Source organism: Mus musculus, chromosome 16 (assembly GCF_000001635.26).
Source record: "Mus musculus strain C57BL/6J chromosome 16, GRCm38.p6 C57BL/6J".
Lineage (NCBI taxonomy): Eukaryota > Metazoa > Chordata > Mammalia > Rodentia > Muridae > Mus > Mus musculus.
The window spans coordinates 80,294,247-80,306,871 of record NC_000082.6 but is presented as its reverse complement, the minus strand read 5'-3'; the positions used below and the strand labels follow the sequence as shown (position 1 = coordinate 80,306,871).

At 38.4% G+C, this 12,625-nt stretch overlaps 1 long non-coding RNA gene across 1 annotated transcript; it reads right to left on the bottom strand.

The window, feature by feature from the left end:
- Nucleotides 1-6,864: 6,864 nt before the first annotated feature.
- Nucleotides 6,865-11,967, bottom strand: Gm41479. The gene is made up of 3 exons (XR_876185.1): nucleotides 11,931-11,967; nucleotides 10,881-10,974; nucleotides 6,865-6,894 (listed from the first exon to the last, which is right to left on the bottom strand). It is a non-coding gene; the product is annotated as a predicted gene, 41479 (long non-coding RNA).
- Between the last annotated feature and the right edge of the window lie 658 nt (nucleotides 11,968-12,625).

Genomic DNA, 12,625 nt, shown 5'->3' with positions numbered 1-12,625 from the left:
GTAACTAAAACTGCCCAATCATTAGATGTAGCTGCCAAGGTTTGAACCTGTGCAGCGGTATAAGGTACAATTAAAAGATATGGACTTTGCCCAAAGTGGGTGATTGCTGCTTTTAGACCTTTAAGGGCAAGCTGTGCAATTGCATCAGGATACCAATCTATTATTTTAGCTGGGGATACGTTTGGATGGATCCACAACAATGGCCCATTCTGCCACAAAACTGCAGTTGGCAATTGTGCTGTCTTAAAGACACACAAACTGAAAGGTTGCGAATCCTCAATACGTTGTAATTGTGCATTCTGTAAGGCATTTTCCACTTTTTGTAAGGCCTGGTTAGCAGCTAGAGTAAGAGTCCTAGGGGAGGAGATATGAGGATCTCCTTCTAAAATACTAAACAAAGGTCTTAACTCAGCGGAAGGAATCTTTAAAAAAGGTCTGAGCCAATTAATATCTCCCAACAGCTTTTGAAAATCATTTAAGGTATGGAGGTGATCTCTTCTTATCTCTACCTTTTGGGGCACAATCTTATCTGGGGACACCACAGAGCCCAAGAATTGTCCTGTATCAGAAATTTGGACCTTTTCTGTGGCTATCTGTAAACCCCACTGACTTAAAGTTTTAAGTAGAAAAGGATATGCCTTTTGTAGCATGGTAAGGTCTTTATGGCACAGGAGGATGTCATCCATGTAAAGGAGCAAAATTAAAGAGGGGAATTGTTCCCTCACTGGCAAAAGAGCTTCTTGCACATAAAGTTGACACATAGTAGGACTATTGGACATTCCCTGTGGTAAGACCTTCCATTGATACCTCTTATCAGGTTTAGCAGAATAAGCTCTCTGACCCGTTAACAAGTCAAAAGTCCAATCTCTCTGCTCTGGAGTTAAAGCAGCAGCGTTTGCTCGGTCCTGCGCCTGTGCAGCCTCTCGCCACAGAGATCTCCATTTCACATATTTGCCCATACTAGGGAGAGCGGCTTTTGCAATCATTTGCCAGTCAGCAGGAGTTAGTGCCATGCCAGCGAGCCTGTCTAACTGCACCAAGGTAAAATTAGCATTGGTTCCGTATTTACGGACCGACTCAGCAATTTCTTTAATTTGTAAGTATTCTACCGGAGCGTGGACACGCCCACCCTCGGCTCCTTCAAAGACCGGAAATGCCTGTTGTATTTTCCTTTGTTCCTCTCTGGGAATGAATGAGTCTGCGCACTGCCTCTCTGCGCACTGCCTCTCTGCGCATTGCTGACGCACTACGCAGGGCGGGGACTCCGCATAGGGCGGACCTTGAAGCCGACTGCCCTGAGGCCAATCAGCAAACTGGCCTTCGCCAGCCGCTTTTGGCTTTTTTCTTGACCAATTAGCTGGCTGGTAATGGGCTGCTTCTTCCTCCCAGTCTGTTTCCTCAGAGGAGAATTCTTCACCTGCTTCAGAGCTACTAAGAGCTGGCTCCCCGAGCCCATCCAGCGATGAGCACAGGCTCCTTTTCCTAGAGACCTCCGCTAATTGATCTTTCTTCTTTTCCCTTTTTCCTCTTTTTCTTCTAATCTCTCTCCAGGTATTCCTACCTAACCTTAACTTTTCCTCGGGTTCAAGACCCTTGGAAAGGCCTGTATACTTATTTTGTGTACCATATTTCCTCTTTGTTCCTACTCTCTCTCCCCGCTTTACTTCTGATAGCTTGTCCTGAATTTCATCTAGAATCCGCCCTATCTTAACCACTTGATAACATGTGAAAAGGAACAAAAGGGCTCCTAACACCAGAAAAAATTCAAGGCCAAACATATTCCACTTTACTTCTGATAGACTGTCTTGAATTTCGTTAGAAAGTTCAAGGCCAGGCTTACCTCGTAAAGCTGTACTCACTGGTACTCTCGTTCCCCAGCTGAAAAGTTCTGAATTCATACAGTTGAATCCTTCTTAACAGTCTGCTTTACGGGAACCTTTATCACCGTCGTTCCCCAGCTGATGAGTTCTGAATTCGGCAGTTGAATCCTTCTCAACAGTCTGTGTTACGGGAACCTTTATAAACGTGATCCGCAGTTCTGGTTCTGAAATGAAGGATCTTCCTTGCGCCAGTCCCGAGTTTTTTTCTCGTCCCGGAATTCGGCACCAATTGTTATTAGACGCGTTCTCACGACCGGCCAGGAAGAACACCACAGACCAGAATCTTCTGCGGCAAAGCTTTATTCTTACATCTTCAGGAACAGAGTGCAAGAAGCAAGAGAGCAAGAAGCAAGAGAGCGAGAAAAGCAAGAGAGAGAGAAAACGAAACCCCGTCCCTCTTAAGGAGCATTCTCCTTCGCCTCGGACGTGTCACTCCCTGATTGGCTGCAGCCCATCGGCCGAGTTGACGTCACGGGGAAGGCAGAGCACAAGTAGTCATAAGATACCCTTGGCACATGCGCAGATTATTTGTTTACCACTTAGAACACAGCTGTCAGCGCCATCTTGTAACGGCGAATGTGGGCGCGGCTCCCAACAGTCATGTGCAGCTTTTATTCATACTATTACACATTCCAGAAATATTCTAAACATTCTAATGCTCTAAATATTGAGTACTTTTTCAGTACTGAAGGCTGTTGCATAAACAGGAGAGTGGACAGTGTTTTCTCTCATTAACTTGTATTAGGTAGCATTCCACAGTATGATAAGTGTTATAAGGTTAATAACGAGTGAATATCAGATCCACCAGTGTGAACAGCTGTAGTACATGTGAAATTTCATCAGAGATATCAACAAAATGAGAAAAAAGATATGAATACTATTTGCAGGGAAATAAACCTCAAAGGTCCTGGAGTAATATAGTTTTCTATAGCACTATAGGTCTAGGAAAGAATGTTTAAGATGTTACAAAAACACATTCATACTGTGTGCCAATTAAATATTGGTAATTGTAGTATGTGAATAACAATATACCTAAAGTTCTTTGTCAAGGTTAATATTTGTACCTAATTTTAAATAATCATTCATTATATTAACACTTTTTATGCCAATGTTCTTAATTAAAGAAAACTCAAATATTTGTTTAAAGTACTATTTGTGAATTTAATATCATCAAAATACATTATTTTATATTGTCATTCAACATTTTTTCAGATTTATTCTATTAAAAATTATAAATATATATATATATATATATATACATACATACACAGACACATATACATACATATGTGTGTGTGTCTGTGTGTGTGTGTATTGGTTTTCAAGATAGGGTTTCCCTGTATAGCCCTGGCTGTCAGTGAACTCACTCTGTAGACCAAGCTGGCCTCGAACTCAGAAATTCACCTGCCTCTGCCTCCCAAGTGTTGGGATTAAAGGCATGATCCACCACTGCCCGGTTTATTTATATTTCAAATGTTGTACTCCTTCCTAGTCTCCCTTAGGCAAACTCCCACCCCATCGCCACTTGCCTTTGCCTCTATGGGAATGCTCCTCCACCCACCCACCAACTCCTGCCTCACCTCTCCAGCATCCCCCTTCCCTGTAGCTACAAACCTCCACAGGACCAAGCACCTCCCCTCCTCTTGATGCCAGATAAGGCCATCCTCTGCTACATACGTATCTGGAGCCATGGGAGAGCCCATGCATATTCTTAGGTTGGAGGTTTAGTCACTGGGAGCTCTGAGGAGTCTGGTTAGTTCATATTGTTGTTCTTCCTATGGTGTTACAGTTGCCTTCAGCTCCTTCAGTCCTTCCCCGAAGTCTTCCAATGGTGTCTCCAGGATCAGTCCAATGGTTGGCTGTGAGTATCTGTATCTGTCTTAGGTGCTGGCAGAGCCTCTCAGAGGACAGTTATACCAGGCTCCTTCAAGCACTTCTTGGCATCTGCAATAGTGTCTGGGTTTGGTATTTGCAGATGGAATGGATCCCAAGGTGAGGTAGTCTCTAGATGACCTTTCCTTTGGTCTCTGCACCAATTTGTGTCCCTGTGTTTTATTGTAATCCTGTAATAGGTTACAAAACTAATGCTGCAAAATGTAGAATTTCCATGAAATTGTCAGTGTTCACATTTTTACCTAACACTCTATGTTCTGAAGGTAGTGAATTCAAAGAGATTATTTGGTATTTCAAACCTCACATTATCACAAAAAAATAAAATAAAAAATAAATAGCAATACAGGGAAACTCTCCATATTTTCCAGGCAGATCATATATTTATAGAGTTTTTTTGTTTTTGTTTTTGTTTGTTTGTTTGTTTTTGTTTGTTTGTTTGCTCTCTACTCTGTTATCTAAGTGCATTAGTTACAGTTTCTATTGCTGAGATTAAACACCATGACCATGAACAACCTGAGGAAGGAGGGGGCTTATTCCACTTACCCTTGCACATCGCTCTTCATCACCAAAGGAAGTCAGGATAGGAACTCAAACAAGGCAAGATCCTGGGGACAGGATCTGATGCAGAAGCCATGAAGTTGTGCTGTTAACAGGCTTGCTTGTTCAGCCTGCTTTATTATAGAACCCAGAACCACAACCCCAGGTACTTCTTCACCCTCAATTGGCTGAGCCTTCCCCCACTGATCCTAAATTGAGAAAAATGCCTTACATGAGATACAGCTGTATCCCATGAGGGCATTTTCTCAACTGAAGCTCCCTCCTCTCTGTTTACTCTACCTTGTTTCACATGGACAGAGAACGAGATAGTACACTTGAATTTAAGTCTTCATCATGTGTATTTCAAGAAAATGTATGTCTGGTGTCTGAGTATATGCACTGATGACAATGTACCATAAGACCTTGGAATTCCGAACACATCCATTCCACTGAACCATTCACCTAACCATTTCTGTAACTCTATTTCCACTACTCAAATTTTCTTGAATAGTACTGCATTTTCTTTAGTGTTAATTTTTTGTTAATTTTCTTAATAATAGATTTGAGTATTTCTCACTGTAGAAAACAGTATAACAGTATAGGAATTAGGAGGCCAATCAAAATAAAACAAACAGGTAAATCCATAAGGGAGTTTTCATTATTCAAATGCTTATGTCCCAAACACTAACAATGACTAGAATAATAAAATATGCTTCTGATATTTTTCTGTAAAGATAAAGATGAGAAACAAATTTCTTCAGATTATTTCACCCTGCCCCAATATCCATTTCCATAATCACATGAGAAGCATGCCAGCAAAGAAGTGGATTGGAGGAGGTGGGAAGGATAACATTTCAATCTATGGTCTCAGAATGTAGATAGGTAGAAAACTCCATCATATACCACAACGACCTTTATGCCCTTCAGAGGGACACAGGAAAATCCATTATGAGTAAAAGAGTAATGTAATATAGACTGATGCAATATTAGCCCTAAAGAAGTCATATTAAAATGTGTGCAGAAAGCCAATCTGTGCGCTTTTCGCTGCAGAAGACTAATTCTCAGCCTCTCAGCATTTAATAGTTGCTTGTAGGGTATTGAGGCTTCTTGATCTACCGCCCCCCCATCCATTTTAACATATCTGTTGAAAAGATGTTTCCCAGATGATGGAACTTTTGATAATGATTAGGAGGTGTGACCATGTTAGAGAAAGTGTGTCACCCAAGATGGGCTAGAGGTTACAAATGTACATGGAATTCCAGTTGGCTCACTCTTGCCTTGTGGTTGTTGTGTCAACATGTAGTCTCTCAGTGATGGCTCTAGCACTGGCACCATGCCTGCCTACCAGAGACCATGCTCACTGGCATTCTTCCATGAACTCATCTTCTACAACTAACACCTAAGTTGGCGGTGATTCCTTTCAGACTTTGACTTGGTTATTGTGGCTCATCACAACAATAGAAAAATAATTAAATCATATACATGTGTAACAGTAGTTAGTGAGGAACTGACTTCAAAAGAAGACAAGGAGGAATATATAGAAAGGTTTGCAGAGAGAAAAGAAATGAGGGAATGAATCGAACTATGTTATAATCTAAATGAAAAGAGAAGTAATGAAAGTCACAAAGAAATGGGGCATCCTGTTAATAATAATAATAATAATAATAATAAAGGTGTGGTCGTTTGACACTAAAGGATACTCTAATATGCCTACAGAAATGAAAGAACAAAAATGGCAATTTTTATAATGACTATGAAACCCATCATGTTTAATTTCTGAAGCCTTTAGATTGTTCCTGGTATAAAAATCAATTGTATGATTGTTTTAAAAGAGTTTTTGGAGTTTTTGAAATCTTTGTACAGGTTTTGACTCTATTTAAGCCTACTGGCAAATTTTTCCCTTGACTTCACTCCCTAACCAACTTTGAATCCTTTTTCTATCTAATGTTTTAATACCTATCCGTGCTGCCTTAATATTGTTAAATGTGTATATGTGTTCTTCCCTGTGAGGGTTACTCCTCTACTAGTGCTAAGCTTTTAGAGAAAATGGCCTCTCTCTTGCTCTCCCTGCAGTTACTTACTCCTAACAGCTCCATGACTGGGCAGGAATTGCATGCCCAACTCTATTCTCTATTCTAAAATTTGGTCAAACTTGGGCTTTTGCATAGTCAGAGTATGTTGTTGTGACCATTGTAAACTGTTCATAAATTCTAATACATTTGCTTCCATTATTTATCTAACTCATATAAGCTACAGTATTATTACTATATTCATGTCAATGTCCATAAAGGCAATGAACTGAGCCGAAAGGATTTATAAGTCGCTAAAACTGGTTCAGTGGTCAAGAGCATTTGTTACTCTTGTATATGACTCTCGTCGGTTTCAAGCTCCCAAATGGTAACTCACAATTATCCTTAAGGACTTTTGAAGGGAATACAAAGCCCATTTCTCCTCTGTCTTCTTCTTTCATTTTCTTTCTTCCTCTTCTTCTTCTTCTTCTTCTTCTTCTTCTTCTTCTTCTTCTTCTTCTTCTTCTTCTTCTTCTTCTTCTTCTTCTTCTTCTGCCTCATATTAGAACAGGTTTCTAAGAGATAACAAGCAAATGTCAAAATATAATATAATAAGATAAAGCCCAAAGTAACTCCTTGAAGTTGGATAAAGGCAAACCAAGAGAAGGAAGCATCTAAGAGCACATATGAGAATCAGAGACCCACTTGTTTTTGTACTCAGGAGTGGGCCAACTCAGGTCTGCTCCAGATCCTCAGTGTATATATTTTGTCTTTCTGTTTAGTGTTTTTTGGCACTCCTGAGTACAAAGCCCATTTCTTACCTCTGCTACCCAAGATACATGTGTGCTTTGCATACATTCAGGTAAAATTCTCATGTAGAGCAATAAAGTAAATAAATATAAAAATTACTAATCATTAACCCAGGTCTGCTTTAATGGGCAGTATAATGTGACAGAAAAAGCAGAAGAGAATAAATAAGATCACAGTGAAGATCAGCAGATTCAAATTATAAGTTAAAGAAAGTTTATTGGTAAGAGAACTTCATTTTTGAACATTTTCATGGTGACACCCTATAAGGTTTTACCTAAATTGTATTTTGAATATTATTAACATCACTATTATCATCGGTGCTAAAATAACTTTCTTATAAATAATTTAACATAATTACTTCCATCATGCCTAAAACTGAAGAGTTGATTTTCTAATGGAATACATATACTATTTATTAAATACCACCACAAAGTAAGCTTATTGTATGTATATATACATATAATATATAAATGTTAACTACATTAACAATTCATTAAGTGTGCCTTCATCTGGTTGGATTTATTGACACATTTAAGTGTGAATAATAATTGAGTTTCTCAGTTACAGAAGCCATATGAAGAGCTCTTCCTTTCAATATGAGTTCTGACTTTCCCCATCAGCTGCTTTGTAACACTATTCTTTGACAAGAGATGAACTGCCCCAACGAAGCAACAAAAAGTCATATTGCTTGACAAGGCACGAGTACTCAAGTCTTCAGCATCGATAGCTGGAATATCACCTCTCAGTTCACCATTGTTGGCTAGTTAGCAAAAGCACACTTTTAAGTAGAAGGAAAAATAATCTCAGACATTCAAAATTCCTTACCAATTTGTTTTGACTTACATAATCAGTCCCATTGGTACTGCTCTTAATTATTTCAGAATTCTCTTCTCATTTTATTTTTTTTTACTTGCTCTGGTTAAAACATTCCACTCATATGTAAAGAAAAAGTATGTGTATTTGTGGAGAGTGAAATGATTGAATTTCAAAATAAATATGAAATTAGTGCTGTAACGGTGACAAACTTTGAGCTCATGAGTTTTATGAGATTAGCTTGAACATTTTTTCCAGGCTATAATATTTCAATTAGATTTTCTTAACTGATTATTTTGAGGTTTCTTATTCACTCCCTATGCAAGTATTTCCTTATCTATAATGACACTTGAGTATTGTTTTCCTGTTGATATCTCTATTGAAAATGATATGAGTTAATTGATAAGTATTCCACAGAAGAGTGTCCAATATCTTACAAGCAGTCACAGATTATTTATAATCACTTTAATTGTGGTTCTGAAAATCTAAGCAAAGAGTAGGTGGTAGGCACAATGATATTGAGAAATCTAGACAGTGAATTAGGGTTGGGCAAAACTAGAACAATATCATCCTGAGAAAATTGGAATTTCAGACTAAATTCTATCAAGAATCATAGATATTTGATACACATGGATCAATTCAACTACCTGCTCTCTTTTAAAATATTTTTGGCTTAGATTTCATAGCTCTTATAATAAAAAAATATTGCTGTGGCACAAAGTAAAAGAAATATTATTTTTGCCTGTGGAGATAGCTTAGCAGGTTAAATCAATTCCTACACAAGAGATTAGATCCCCAGTGACTAATACAATTTTTTGTAGAAGTAGAGCATCTGCCTATAATCCGAACATGTAGTTGGTGACAGCAGGTGGTTACCCAGAGCAAGATAAATAGCTGGACTGGCTGAATCATGGCACTGTGTTGAATGAGAGCCCCTGCTTTAACATGTAAGGTAGAGAGAGACTGAAGAAGACTCTGTAAACTCTGACCTCTATACACATGCATACGTGAAGTCATGCAGAGACATGTACCCATACAAAACTGAATATTCATACATACAGCTTGCACATACATATGCTATAAACCAAAAGTGATTCTATTACAATACATAAAAACTTGAGCAATGTGTGGGTGATGCTCTCATATTCTCATATTAGACTGACTGGGAAAGCAGTCATAGTTTCTCTGTCTTATATGTTAAAGTTTTATCATGTGCCATATAACAGAGAACTCTTAAGCCTCCTAGTCTTATTGTAGAGGAATATCTGAAAAAAATATCTGAGCACAAATTATTTCAGGTTGTACCCTTTCTGAATTTCTTCTGAAGGAGAAACTGTTGGGGAAAAATGATATGAGTAAAAAATAAAGAGACATTAGTCAAATAATTCCAATGAAATATTCAGAATGACATATACATATATAACATATACATATAATATTCAATATTATATATGTATATATGTATATATATATATGTATTGGCTTAAGTGTTGTCAGGTAAATCACAAGGCTGAGATATTATATAGGGAATAAGAAGTCTAACTATTTATTGAAAGCACAGAAAAGTTCATTGGCTATGAATAGAGCTCCTGAGGGTTATGGAATGAATGCTTAAGAACAATAATATAGTGTACTGGGAACTTGAAGGAATGTCAAACACAAAGGGATTTGGGCTACATAACATTGATTTCATTTGGTGTCAAGAACTTAAGGATAGAACACTATTAGAACTTAAGTAATCTTACTGCCTCACAAATGGATTTGATTCCGAGCTTACTAATTGCTTGTATATTACACTGAATAACAAGATACATTTTCTACAGAAGAATTAGTTTAAAAAACAGTACACAAACATAAAACTAATATAAACTAAAAACTAAGAGAAAAGAAATCCCCTTGTATTTTTCTTTGTTCAAATTGAGACTTTTCATGTTTAGGTATGGGCCTTGAATTCCATTTTAAAGAAATAACCTTGAGACAAGGTGTTCTATGATCAAATGCAATAAATACTTTATTCAGTATTATATACTCATAAATGAATCACTGTGAATAACTTGTTGAGTAGCTAAAACTTTCTTGAAGGTAGCCTACTAGCAAATTGTTGTACTTCGATTCAATCCTAGTTGACTGACTCTCATTAACATTCTTTTTTTTTCAATTTTTTATTAGATATTTTCTTCATTTACATTTCAAATGCTATTCCGAAAGTCCCCTATACCCTCCCCCCGCCCTGTGCCTCTACCCACCCACTCCCACTTCCTGGCCCTGGCATTCCCCTGTCCTGGGGCATATAAAGTTTGCAATACCAAGAGGCCTCTCTTCCCACTGATGGCCAACTAGGCTATCTTCTGTTACAAATGCAGCTAGAGACACAATCTCAGGGATTACTGGTTAGTTCATATTGTTGTTCCTCCTATAGGGTTGCAGACCCCTTCAGCTCCTTGGGTACTTTCTCTAGCTCCTCCTTTGGGGGCCCTGTATTCCATCCAATAGATGACTGTGAGCATCCACTTGTATATTTGCCAGGCACTGGCATAGTCTCACAAGAGACAGCTATATCAGGGTCCTTTCAGCAAAATCTTGCTGGCAGAATACCCAAGATACAATTTGCAAAACACAAGAAAATCAAGAAGAAGGAAGTCTAAAGTGTAGATACTTCATTTTTCCTTAGAATAGGGAACAAAATATCCATGGAAGGAGCACAGAGAAAGTTTGGAGCTAAGATGAAAGGATGGACCATCCAGAGACTACCCCATCCAAGGATCCATCCCATAATCATCCACCAAATGCAGACACTATTGCACATGCCATTAACATTCTTAACTACTGATTATACTAATGCCTTTTTCTTTTTGTACTCAAATCATTTTCATTATTTTTTACAGTTCAGGATCCTAGTGTAGGGAATAATAGCACCCAACATAGACAGGTCTCCCACCTCAATTACACCAGAAAATCCTTCACAGCTATTCCAAGGGACAGCCTCTCAGGTGATTCAAGATGCCTTCAAGTAGACAATTCTCTACTATTACCTTTTAAGACAAAAGAAAGATAAACATCTGGATAAAATGCTTCTAAAATACCCAGGCACCTTCTAGATTCAAATATTGTACTTCTACTTTACAAAAAAAAAAATCATTTGGGAAATTATAGAAGTAAATGCAGCAAGGGAACGGGAGGAAATGATGAAAGGTTAAATAAATTTTTGGCTTATGTATTTTCAATTCACAACGGATTATTGAGTTGTACCTCATCATGAATTGAGAACCCCTGATACTGTCAATTTAGAATTCAATTGCAAGTACATGATCACTCAAAAGTGAAGGTCAAGTATGAATGGATTCATTACAGAAATGTGGGCAACCTAGAAGTCACAGACATTCGAAATAAAGAGATAAAACTTTATCACAAAAAATACAACTAAAGCCAAGTGTGATTCAAGATGCACAACATTCCGAAGCAAACACTGCTCCATTCAACTCATCCTATAAAGTATTGAACATGAAAGGTAAATACACAAGTTCAATTTTAATATCAAAATTAAAGCTACACAGGACCAAAATTATTAATGTCTGTAGATATGGTATCAGGCCAAGATTTTCAGTAATTTCTTCTAAAATTCGATATGTATTTTGGCTTTAAGACATAAATTTGTTTCTTAACATACCTACTCAGTATAGTTTAATACTCAATGATGAATATTTCAGTGTTACAGCACAAAAATGTAGAACAAAATGCAAGCAATTTACTCAAAGAGGAAAATATTAATCATTGTAAGGATAATCATAGTCATGGTAAAACCAGCAGAAAAACAGTTAAATATATAAATGAAGAATCTACAAATTTTAAATCTTCATGAGACCCAAAACTGATTCTCAACAAAAAGCCAGGGAATGAGTTACACTATTATTCCCTCAGGGAAAAATGTACCACCCTAGTTGTTATGGTTTATAGAAGTCATAGCTGAATACAACTATTGTTAGCTTACCACGATGTTATTAGACGCGTTCTCACGACCGGCCAGGAAGAACACCACAGACCAGAATCTTCTGCGGCAAAGCTTTATTTCTTACATCTTCAGGAGCCAGGGTGCAGGAAGCAAGAGAGCAAGAAGCAAGAGAGAGAGCAGCAAGAGAGAGAGAAAACGAAACCCCGTCCCTATTAAAGAGAATTCTCCTTCGCCTAGGACGTGTCACTCCCTGATTGGCTGCAGCCCATCGGCCGAGTTGACGTCACGGGGAAGGCAGAGCACATGGAGTGAAGAACCACCCTCGGCACATGCGCAGATTATTTGTTTACCACTTAGAACACAGCTGTCAGCGCCATCTTGTAACGGCGAATGTGGGCGCGGCTCCCAACATCTCCCCCTATCCTTTTAATAAGAGCAAATAGGCCACCCATATTAATGAGAGTGGAGATAGAGGTCAAATCCCCAGTGTGTAGGTAAAGGAGCCATGTACAGGATTAGCTCTTAGGCTCACAGGCTTTTACCCAGAGCAACCCTGACCTGTTCCCGTGTCGTTTTGCCTGGGGGAAGGGAACTAGGACACTGAACCTTCATGAAAGATGACATGTCTCCCTAGAATAGGCTCATATATGCCGCAGAGCCTTTCCATTGCAGTGCTTAGCCGTGCAACTCTCTCGGGCTGCTGAAGCACACTCACTCTATCCCGTGCAATGAGA